At 39.7% G+C, this 11,408-nt stretch overlaps 1 protein-coding gene across 2 annotated transcripts in view; it reads left to right on the top strand.

Annotated features, from left to right (window-relative positions):
- The first annotated feature begins 1,344 nt into the window (after positions 1–1,344).
- st3gal8 (ST3 beta-galactoside alpha-2,3-sialyltransferase 8) overlaps positions 1,345–11,408 on the top strand; it is a 35,212-nt gene continuing 25,148 nt past the window's right edge. For both annotated transcript variants that reach the window (XM_085274783.1, XM_085274781.1), the window contains exon 1: positions 1,345–1,444. The gene's annotated coding sequence lies outside the window, so the exon portion shown is untranslated. The remainder of the gene's footprint in view (positions 1,445–11,408) is intronic.

Raw genomic sequence — 11,408 nt, 5'->3', positions numbered from 1 at the left:
ATTTAGTATACACACCCAGTAATGCATACACTCTTATATTGTACATATATTTATTACTCTCAGATTTAGCCATTCTTATATTTTGCTTGTTTTATGTTATTGTATTTTTTTTTGCACACCTCTGTTGCTTGTGAAGCTCGCACACAAGAATTTCACTCGCATGTACTGTACCAGTGCACATGCACATGTGATGTGATAATAATAATAATAATAATAATTATTATAATTATTATTATTATTATTATGGATTGGATTTATATAGCGCTTTTCAAGGCACCCAAAGCGCTTTACAATGCCACTATTCATTCACTCTCGCATTCACACACTGGTGGAGGCAGCTACGGTTGTAGCCACAGCTGCCCTGGGGCAGACTGACAGAAGCGAGGCTGCCATATCGCGCCATCGGCCCCTCTGGCCAACACCAGTAGGCAAATAAAAATAAAAGTGATAAAAGTAATAAAAGTGATTTGATTTGATTTGAATGGAGTTTGGTTTGAATGGAGTTTGGTTAAGGAGAAACTGAAGTTATCTGGTAACATATTTAAACAGAATTCATTTCTAGAACAATTACAGGGCAGTCTGAGAAATATTGTAGTAGTATATCACAGGCTCCTATAGTTCCCAAATGCCATTGTAAATTACATCTACATTTAAAAGCATTTAAAGTACAGCCCTTCAGTGAACATTGCTGAACACTCTGTCCCACTATTATTGGTAATTGTTTACAGAGTGATAATATATTAGCTAGCTAAATTTATGGCCTAGCCTGATCTGCAGCTTAAAAACAAAATGAACAGAAACTCATAAATGTGAGTGCCAAAAACCACTGGAATGAAACGTATGACATTAAAATATGGGCTAATTACAGCCCAATTAAGTTTCTAAGACTTCAGCTGACTGAACTACAGATAAAATTACTGAAGCTTCTTTTTTTCTCTCTTCCTTCTCTTTATGGGGAAATACACACAAGTTTATTTCAGTTCATAGATAAATTACTTTGACTTGTATTAATTCTTGAAAACTAGCTACAGGTTACCTAAAAATAACCTAAATTAACCTAATAAGCTCATAACTCATGTTTAATTAACACAAGTCAAACCTGATCTAAGAACCTAAACTTGAACCTATTGTTGGATTTTATCTCCTTGCTTTTTCTCAACAAAGCCGAGAAGGCCTAACCAGATAAATCTGTAAAATCTTTGCATCCATTTTGTAAAAAGATTCAACACTGCAACACGCCTGTAACACAAACACACCCAAAAAACCGCACCGTTAGAAAGAAAAATGTTTTTGGGTGGTAAAAAAAATCTCCTCTTTCGCCAAGCCCCTCCCCTCCCGGTGGGTGGGGTCTCTGTTCTGCATCATCATGCCCTCAGCTCTGCTGCTCCTCTAACAGAAAGGAAGAAAATCTAACTGGTGTCTATTGCAGCTGCTGCTCCTTCGTGTAAGTGTTTTTCGGTTTGTTCTTCTCGGAGCTTTGTGCGGTTTTACCGGCTGTTTACTGGCTCGTTATGTGTCTAAAGCCGTGTATCAATCATTCTGAGTAACGGCGTGTTCGTAACTCGGGCTAGAAACTTCTTAAAGTTTCCACCAAAACTTAACGCATTTTGAAGCCAGGTTTACTCCGGATTGTGCTGTTTTTCTCTTGACGTGGATTGCTTGTTTGTGTTGTGATTTCTAAAGGAAAGGAAAAGGCGTGAGATACTTTAGAAGGAGGCAGATAACGTTGGGGGTGGGTTGGGGACAAATACCTTCAGACTTGAGGTCTGTACTTTTCTATTTTTGTAGCTGCCCGTCTGCTGCTGGGGGACATGCAGTTGCAGTTCTTTGTATATCCAATTTTAAGGAACCACAACTTACTACAAAGTGCTTCCTTAAAATTATTTTAGAACTTTGCTCTGGTCTTTATATCTGCATCCCTATCATATTTTAGCTTATTTTTGCTTGTCTTACATAATAATAGCGATTTTCATGGTGGTGTTAGAATATTCTCATTTGTCAACTTCTATGCCTTTCTGCAGTATTTGATGTACCTTTAGCTATAATGGCCTGCTTCATGTATTCCTGAAATATTGCTGTAGTTTATCTGTTTAAACGGACTGATTGTTTTTATTGTACTTTTAATATATTTTACCTAATGGATGTTTACAGTATGTCTATAGTCTTGTGATCCTGTGTGTTGTAGCTTGCCTCATAGACTTTACTTATCGCTCATATTACTCCTGTAATATTCATTAGTTTGTCAGAAGTCTGTCCGCCCACCCATCTATTTATGAGGAAATGAGGGCCTTACCAGAAGGTTCATGTAATGCCGCCCCCTCAAAGACTACACTAACAGTAACAGTGTGGGACATCCAGTAAAGCCTTCAGTTGGTTCCATACAGAAGCGTCATCAAAAACTGTACAAGTTACTTAGCCTTCATAATGCTTAGTCAAGCAAAATAATGTATTTGCATGATAGTTTTACAAGTAAACCGGTGTCCTTATTTACAACCCCGAGGATAAATACTGATAAGCATGGAGCGAAGAATGTAAAAGTAAAAAAAAAGTCTAGTTATAGCTTGTTGTACACCACGCTATCGAAAAAAAGAACTTCTTTGAATAGGAAGTTAAGGAGAAATGTCAGTCATACATACATAAAATGTATATTTAATAGTACTTCTCTATTATGCTGCGCTCAGTTTGGTGTATTTACACGTAGCTGCACTCTACTGTGTTATTTTCCTCCCACATCTAACTTCAGTGTATCGCTAGTCTGTAGTTATCTTACTGAGAGTCTTTATAGATTACAGTTGGTGGTGCTCGGCTGCTTTGTGTGCATTTAATGTGTTCTTGGAGTGGAGTTGGCCTGTTGTCTGCTAGTGCTTTAACAATATTATATTATGTGTCGAGGTTTTCTTGGTGTATTGTTGCCCTACTGTAGAGTTCAGCGTTAGGGTTACTGGTAAAAGACCATCAAGTGTTTATATAGAGCAGCTGCTGTAATATTTGTGATGTTGACAGTGTGGCCTGTTTTGACTCCAGGTTGTTATCATCTCTGTGATATTAGTCTGCTGGTAGCCTGCGATTGTCTGTGCGTAGCACTTCTTCATTACAGCGTTTCCTGTTTCCTGTTGACATCCTGGAAACAATCAGCAGTTTTATCCCTGACACCTTATCAACATAAATCTAATTATTAATCCTCAGGACATTTAGCATTACAGCAAAACACACACAACAGAGCAACTGTGCTAAATATAATTTTTTGTCATCTTCCCCTGGCTGTCAATATTATGTATTGCAGTATCGCTGTAATAGCAGTTAATCACTTAGTTGTTGTTGACATCTCATCATGAAACTGTAGGATCAATAGAAGTTTTCCAGTCAGTTTTAGGGCAATGTGCCTCCTCATCAGCTCACTAGACCAGTGTTTGTTTGCCTCATCACAATCAGGTCATGAACTATGGCAAACAAATAAACAGACCTTGGCGTGGTAGTGTAAAATGCTCCTGGACTGCTGACTATTTGTTGTTTTTGTGTTGGCTCTAATTCTTGAAATGCAGCGGGCTCCGCCTATGCAAGATGGATGTGCATATAATAACCCTAAATTCCATTTAATTAAATTAGATCAGCAGAGTGTCAGAGATACCAGTTGTGCTACTGGAGTCTGTATGATACCTGATGCGTCCCTATTTTCGGTTGCTCTGCAGGTCTTTGGCAAGTAGTATTTGTGGCTTCATCGTGTACCTTTTGTTGTGGTCTCTAAATTCATGGATTAAAGGAACCCAAGACACTTAAACACAAATAAGGGAGATGGCACAATGGCAAAATCAAACAAAAGAGGGAAAAGGCCTGGAACCAACCGTCATTCAGGCTTATCCTCTAAGTTAATGTCAGTAAGCAGAAAAAAGGTATTGCAATAAATTCTAAATTAAATAATAATTAAACAACACTACAAAAAGTAACTGAAGGGAAAGGCCAGTGCTGACGGGAGAGAGACCATTTGCCACCTGGTGAGAGAATTTAAAAGAAGAAGAAGCAGAAAGCAATCAGAGGGTGAAGAGACAAACACATCAAGACTTATACAAATTATTTTGAACTGACAGGGCTCAGAATATATTACTTTCAAGGTCACTGTGTTCCATACAGTCATAACATTTTACCATAACAGATTATGTATTTCTTGTAAACTAGCTGTTGATTTCCAGAAGAAGGGGCACGGACAGATAGCCATGTCTATGATACTGACTGTCTTGTATTTAATTTTACAGTCCCAGTTATTATTGCTCCCCTGCTTTGTCTTGTTTATAGTCAAATGGTAGAACAAAAAAAATCAGTGATTTATGTTCAAAACTTCAAAGAAGTGACAGAATTGTGGTTCATTTTATATCGAGGACCCGCTACAGCCCACTTTGATCATAGGTGTGCCAGACCAGTAAAACTCCCTCTGTAATTATGTTTGGGACTGTCTGTGATATTTATGTTTATGTGACAACTGAAATGGTACACTTGAATGTAATATAATGATGGTCAGTGGAGCAGGTTGTGTGGTCATTTAGTGTTTTGTTTTTTTTTTGTTTGTTTTTTTTAGACTGGGTTGGGGCTAAAGTAATTATAGAGGCCTGACTAAATCTGACTAAGTCGATTTTTACAGACTGTCTGCTCATTTCCCTGAATCCATTTTCATTTCTTCACCAAACATTCAGAGTCAGAGGATTTTTGTGTGGCAATACTTAATGCTGAATAGATGTTGTCTTTTTATAAAATGGACTGTCAGACTACAAGGACAGCCATTATGTAGAGAAACAGGACAATGACACGTTTAGGTTCAGTAAAAATATGTAATAAAGATCCCACCCCAAAAAAAATCATGCCTGTGAGTCAAGCCTTCCTGTACCGGATATGAGAGCAAGCTTTTTTTTAGCCCCTCTTCTTCCTGTGCTGTATTGCTGTTAAAATGTTCTGTGTGTATAGTCGATCGTCTATCTTTGTGAGGAACGCTGTAAGTTACATTTCTGAAAGTCAGAATGTTTTTTACTCAGTAGGGACTGTTTGAAGATAAATACAAGGTTTTGAATTTGGAGTTGGCGTGTTTTATGAAAGACTAGGGAATGCGTTTCTGACTGTTGGTGTAGTGTGTAATTCACGAGGATTGTACAAAGTGCAATTTTAGGACAACGTGGCTGATCCTTCCTTCTTCAAAGAGATGTTTAAGGGTTCAGACTTGGACCCAAGGAATTTTATATCAGTCACTGTCCTCTCAAAGGCTCAAAAACGCACATGTGGCTTTTACCTTCATAAACTTTTAAGAGCTTGACACACTTTCTTTCCTATTTCAGTTCAGCAATACTTCTGAAAATGGCAGAAGTACTGTCTCTGTTATACTTAAGGCAACTTAAATACTCCTACAGTCCTGGTATCTAAGAAAGGATTGTGCTTAGTGTTTACTTTGTTCCTTTGTGAATGAACATTGTGCATCAACAAGGTGCTCGATATTCATTTTAGATGGGAGTTCACACATTGATCAGGAGTCAGTGAGTTCAACAAGAAAGAATTAGGCCTTTAAAATGAATCAATAATGGCATTAAAAGTCATTCTAACCTTATCAATGTAAATTCATGGTAAGCATATTATTACTGCTGCAGTAAACCGGTATGTGGATCCAGATTTGGACGTGGCGGATGTCTCTCCTGAAACATGTAAATTTGCGTGTAAATACAGGAACACAGGAAGGTTAAACAAAACTTTGGACTGTTGAATATCTTATCTGTTGGGATAAGTAGACTATTGGTCAACAGTTTTGTATTGAAGTGAAGCAGTTTATTTAGCTATATCACAGGAAGAAACTGACAATACAAGAAATCATCCAAAAATAAAACAGTTTATAAAGAAAAGCAGATATGATCAATAATACCTTAATTTGACTTATTTTTCTTCTTAGTATTTTCACCTTGTTTTTTTACATTAGAGGAAGCATATGAGGCTCTGCAGTTTTAACAAGAATCTAAAAGAGAGGGGGAATTGTTAGTGATATGAAAGACGGTGGGGAAGGCAACAGCTGCTGTGTGCAGGGCTCAAGAGTGCAAGAATTTAACTTAAATTTGCAACTACAAACAAGTGTTTGTAGTTTTGCTTTTTCCCCTCTAACTAAAATGTAATATTGATGGTATAACAGTCATTAGAGCTGTTCTTTATTATATACAAAGTGAAACTTTCCCAGAGTCTGTAACAGCTGAGCTCATTACTGCAAGTGTAATGAAACCTTTGTGAGCCAAAGAGTTTATTACATCAGAGGATGGGGATGGGTATCGAAAACCGGTTCTTGTTGAGAACCGGTTCCCACTGTTTCAATTCCTTGGAATTGTTTGCCATTTTTGCAAACGATTCCCTTATCGATTCCAGTCACCCCGAATGACGTCACCACGTTGCGGAGCGTCATTTACCTGGCAGGAAACACAGCGCCTAAGCGGCTCAAACACTAAAAAGTTTGATTATACTTTACGAGAACGGAAGACAACAGGGCAACTTGCAATACTTGCAAAGTAGATATTTCATTTAAGGGAGGAAACACTAGGAATATGCAAAAGCATTTGCTCACAAAACACACGATAACCTTAAATGAATGTCGTGTTTTTAATTCCGCTCCTGACTCGTGAATCTCAACCAAGCAGCAGCGGTAACATTTGCACGTCCTCTCCCGTTAATGCGGCAGGTAAATAATCAACTAACAGTGCATATTATGTTAGCGCGATCTGCCTTATTACAAAACCTGCCATTACTGTGCGCTAGGGCTGCACGATTAATCGTTAGAAAATCGCGATCTCGATTCATACTTATGTGCGATCTCATTTCCGAATGACAACGATTTAAAAAGAAAAAAAGATGACAATTGTACCTCATTTTGATCCGGGACGTAATCTGCATGAAAACAAGCGCTCACTCTTCCTGCTCAACAAATGACAAGGGCGGAGCCTTATACCACGTGATACAGAAGCTGGCTGCTAAAATTAGCAGGGGAAAAAACAACGGAGAGCACGTCAGGGGGCCCGTTCTTCGTACCTCGCTAAGTAGGTTAGCCGGATTAGATTGTTGACGATTTCGCGTGATCCTGGATCAGTCGGTTCCCCGAAGCTCATCCGGGACTTGCTGTCATAGCAACAGAGCCGTAAGCGTAAACCTGCTCGGGAGCAGGTTTACTTTATGTAAACAGGATTAGATCGCGGCCACGCAGGTATGTCCGCTTCATTTATACGAAAGCAACAGCGATATTCCACCACTGTTTCACCATAAATAAATAACATCAATGTAACTAAAGACAATGCAGCACTTGATCCTTTTATTGATGTCACACAGATACATACAGGTCATTTCCTAAAAAAGGGAAATGTACTATTAACATTCTATTACATGTATGTGATTATTACAGATGTAATTCATATTTCAGAGTAGTAATTGTAAATTACTTCGTGTAATCAAGATGAGAGACCACGGCTATAAAAGCGAAGGTGGATTTGGGAAGCCTGTCGCAGCCATGTCCTGTCCGTATACGCGAGCAACCCATTGCGGAAGGTGCAAGATTGATAAGGAGAGTTTTCAGAATTCAGCGTATATTACGGGATAGACAGGATCCTTTAGCTCAGCGCGACAGTGTGCTCATTGAGAGATATCGATATTCCCGTGAGGGTATTATTTACATAACCAACTTGTTGACGAGGGGGTGCAGGACCACCACCTGTCTTTTTTTCCTCTGCCCTTTTCTTGGTTGCTGTTATGAACAAACTAACAGAGTATTACAGGCCAGTATTACCTTGCCAAGAGACGAAAAGCAATCTAAGAGATAAATATTACCATTCTGTAGAATACTCCTGTATTCCACTTTTACTTGTTCCCATGTTCTTGTGGGTCCTGTTGTGGCTCTAATGTGAAAGGGGATATAATATAACATATTATAATATAATATAATGCCATATGATATTGGACAATATAGTGTCATATGATAGATCTACCCTACCGCCTACTGGTGTTGGCCAGAGGGGCCGATGGCGCGATATGGCAGCCTGGCTACAACCGTAGCTGCCTCCACCAGTGTGTGAATGTGGGAGTGAATGAATAGTGGTATCGTAAAGCGCTTTGGGTGCCTTGGAAAGCGCTATATGAACCCAATCCATTATTATTAGTATTATTATTAAATTACCTACGAGTTTGATTTGTCAGCAACTTTCTGCCAGCCCTCTCTCCTTGCTTCTGCAGCCTTTGCAGTTTTCTCTTGCGTTTTAATTAAACTCTGAAACTCCTGAAATCCCTCACTCATGAGTTCTTGCTCTGCTGCCGGAAAATACCGAGCGCGCCCCTTCGACATTTTCGCCGACCAATCAGCGGGTTGCCGATCAATGTTTCTACTATCGATGCGTAGCCCCTTTTACGACACCCAGTGATGTCACATTACTGCGTCCAGCTGTACTAATCGTCAACAGCAGGTGTGTTCGGGGAACCGGATTAGCGAGCTCACGGTTAGCGCGATGATTTGATCTTGGATGTGTCATTTGATCTTGGATGTAGTAAGCGACGTACGAAGAACGGGCCCAGGGATGACGAGAAAGTGACAGGAGAAAATCCGTCCCGGTCAACCACCCAAACATCAATAACGGGAACCTTATACAGCGCTTCACGTCGAACTCCCGCAGGCACAAAGAAATTACAGAGGCTATTACTTATCACCTGACCAAAGATACAGTGGGGCAAAAAAGTATTTAGTCAGCCACCGATTGTGCAAGTTCCCCCACCTAAAATAATGACAGAGGTCAGTAATTTGCACCAGAGGTACACTTCAACTGTGAGAGACAGAATGTGAAAAAAAAAAAAATCCATGAATCCACATGGTAGGATTTGTAAAGAATTTATTCGTAAATCAGGGTGGAAAATAAGTATTTGGTCAATAACAAAAATACAACTCAATACTTTGTAACATAACCTTTGTTGGCAATAACAGAGGTCAAACGTTTACTATAGGTCTTTACCAGGTTTGCACACACAGTAGCTGGTATTTTGGCCCATTCCTCCATGCAGATCTTCTCGAGAGCAGTGATGTTTTGGGGCTGTCGCCGAGCAACACGGACTTTCAACTCCCGCCACAGATTTTCTATGGGGTTGAGGTCTGGAGACTGGCTAGGCCACTCCAGGACTTTGTTGCCCGGGCGGTGTGTTTTGGATCATTGTCATGTTGGAAGACCCAGCCTCGTTTCATCTTCAAAGTTCTCACTGATGGAAGGAGGTTTTGGCTCAAAATCTCACGATACATGGCCCCATTCATTCTGTCCTTAACACGGATCAGTCGTCCTGTCCCCTTGGCAGAAAAACAGCCCCATAGCATGATGTTTCCACCCCCATGCTTCACAGTAGGTATGGTGTTCTTGGGATGCAACTCAGTATTCTTCTTCCTCCAAACACGACGAGTTGAGTTTATACCAAAAAGTTCTACTTTGGTTTCATCTGACCACATGACATTCTCCCAATCCTCTGCTGTATCATCCATGTGCTCTCTGGCAAACTTCAGACGGGCCTGGACATGCACTGGCTTCAGCAGCGGAACACGTCTGGCACTGCGGGATTTGATTCCCTGCCGTTGTAGTGTGTTACTGATGGTGACCTTTTGTTGGAGCTATTTGTTCTTTATTTTTTATTATTTTGAAATTAGTTAAAGTTTGTTAGTTTATTTATATTTTGGGGTTTATTTGTCGGTTAATATTTTGTTTTAAATGATTTGTTTTGTTTGTTGTTATTTTGTTAAATTAGTCAGTAAGAGCTGTAGGGCCATTTTGTTTCTATAAATAAAGAGACTGGTATAGGACCAGCATGCATTGGGGTGGGCCTATGGTTTTTTACCAGAGCAGGAGAAGCAGTAGGAAGGATCTTGTTATTGCTTGCCAAATGGATAAATAAACCAAAACCAAAACTCTCAACTAAAAGGTTTGGACAATGGACTTCTTTTGCCTGCGTACGAAATATTACCTCAGTGCAGCAGTGGCTTGTGGACTTTAAGTTGTGGGACGTTTGATCATTCAAAAGTAAAGGAATTGCCACTACACAAAGTAAAAAACCTTCCCGTGGACAAAGGAATAATCCTTCATTAATGGATATAAGGATTTCAAGGATCACCGTCGAACTCGAATAAAAGTTATTGGATCGTCTGGTGAGTAATCCAGACGGATTTGATGTTGAGGCCTGGATCAACATGTCACTCGTTCATCAAAGCTGGTGAGTGATAATATTGTTTAAGCCGTAAAGGAAAACGGTGAAGCTATTGGAGTTTAAAGACATTATATCACTACAAAGACTGATGAACTGAGTTTTGACGTACTAAATTGGTGCAAAATTGGATCGCTAATTGAAACATGCCAACGCCCTCTGTGGAAATGTTTGTTCGCTGCAAAAGGCAGGTAAATGAATGTCATGTTTGTACTTTAGGCTATGGACTCTCAGTGTGCTGTGCATCTTTATAAAGTTTGAAATAATCCAAGAGGACAATAAAAATTTACGACTGAAATGGCTTTAATCTGCAATGGCCTCAAAGGAGTCTCTAAGGGAAATTGTCTCTACAAACTTGATCCAGTGTTGGATGCAGGAATCCTCAGAGTGGGTGGCCGATTGAATAAAGCAGCCATGCCTATGGAATTAAAGCATCCTGTAATTTTGACAAAAGATATGCATGTGTCAACACTGATTTTACGCCATATCCATCAAAGGTTGGGACATGCAGGAAGAGCACACATGTTGTCAAAACTAAGACAAAATTACTGGATATTAAATGCAAATTCTGCTGCCAGGAAAATTATCTCTCGTTGTATCACGTGTAGACGCAACAGAGGAAAGTTTGTTGAACAAAAGATGGCGGATCTGCCTGAAGAGAGAGTCCTGCCAGACATAGCTCCATTCACAAAGGTTGGAGTGGACTATTTTGGACCTATAAGTGTTAAAAGAGGACGAAGTCTCCTTAAAAGGTATGGAGTTCTTTTTACTTGTTTCACCAGTCGTGCAGTACATCTGGAGATTGCATGTACACTTGATACAGACTCTTGTATAAATGCTGTGAGGAGGTTCATCTGTAGACGAGGCCCAGTTTCGACCATCAGATCTGATAATGCTACAAATTTTGTTGGGGCGAATCGAGAGTTGAAAGAAAGTTTGACTGAGCTGGACCATGCCAAAATTCAAAAGGCTTTTGTTCAGGATGGCATGAAATGGAACTTCAACATTCCAGCAGCCTCTCACCAAGGTGGTGTGTGGGAGCGTCTCATTCGTTCAATAAAGAATATTTTAGCCTCAGTTCTTAAGGAGCAAGTTCTGGATGATGAAGGACTCCACACAGTCTTCTGTGAGGTTGAAGCTATAATGAACGACAGACCCATTACTAAAGTTTCAGATGACTCAAA

Source organism: Mchenga conophoros, linkage group LG5 (genome assembly GCF_057382185.1).
Source record: "Mchenga conophoros isolate Kocher_MC1m ecotype Shallow Benthic linkage group LG5, M_conophoros_male_GT1.1, whole genome shotgun sequence".
In the NCBI taxonomy this organism is placed as follows: domain Eukaryota; kingdom Metazoa; phylum Chordata; class Actinopteri; order Cichliformes; family Cichlidae; genus Mchenga; species Mchenga conophoros.
The sequence above is the reverse complement of the archived record's forward strand: the minus strand, read 5'-3'. Positions and strand labels throughout refer to the sequence as shown.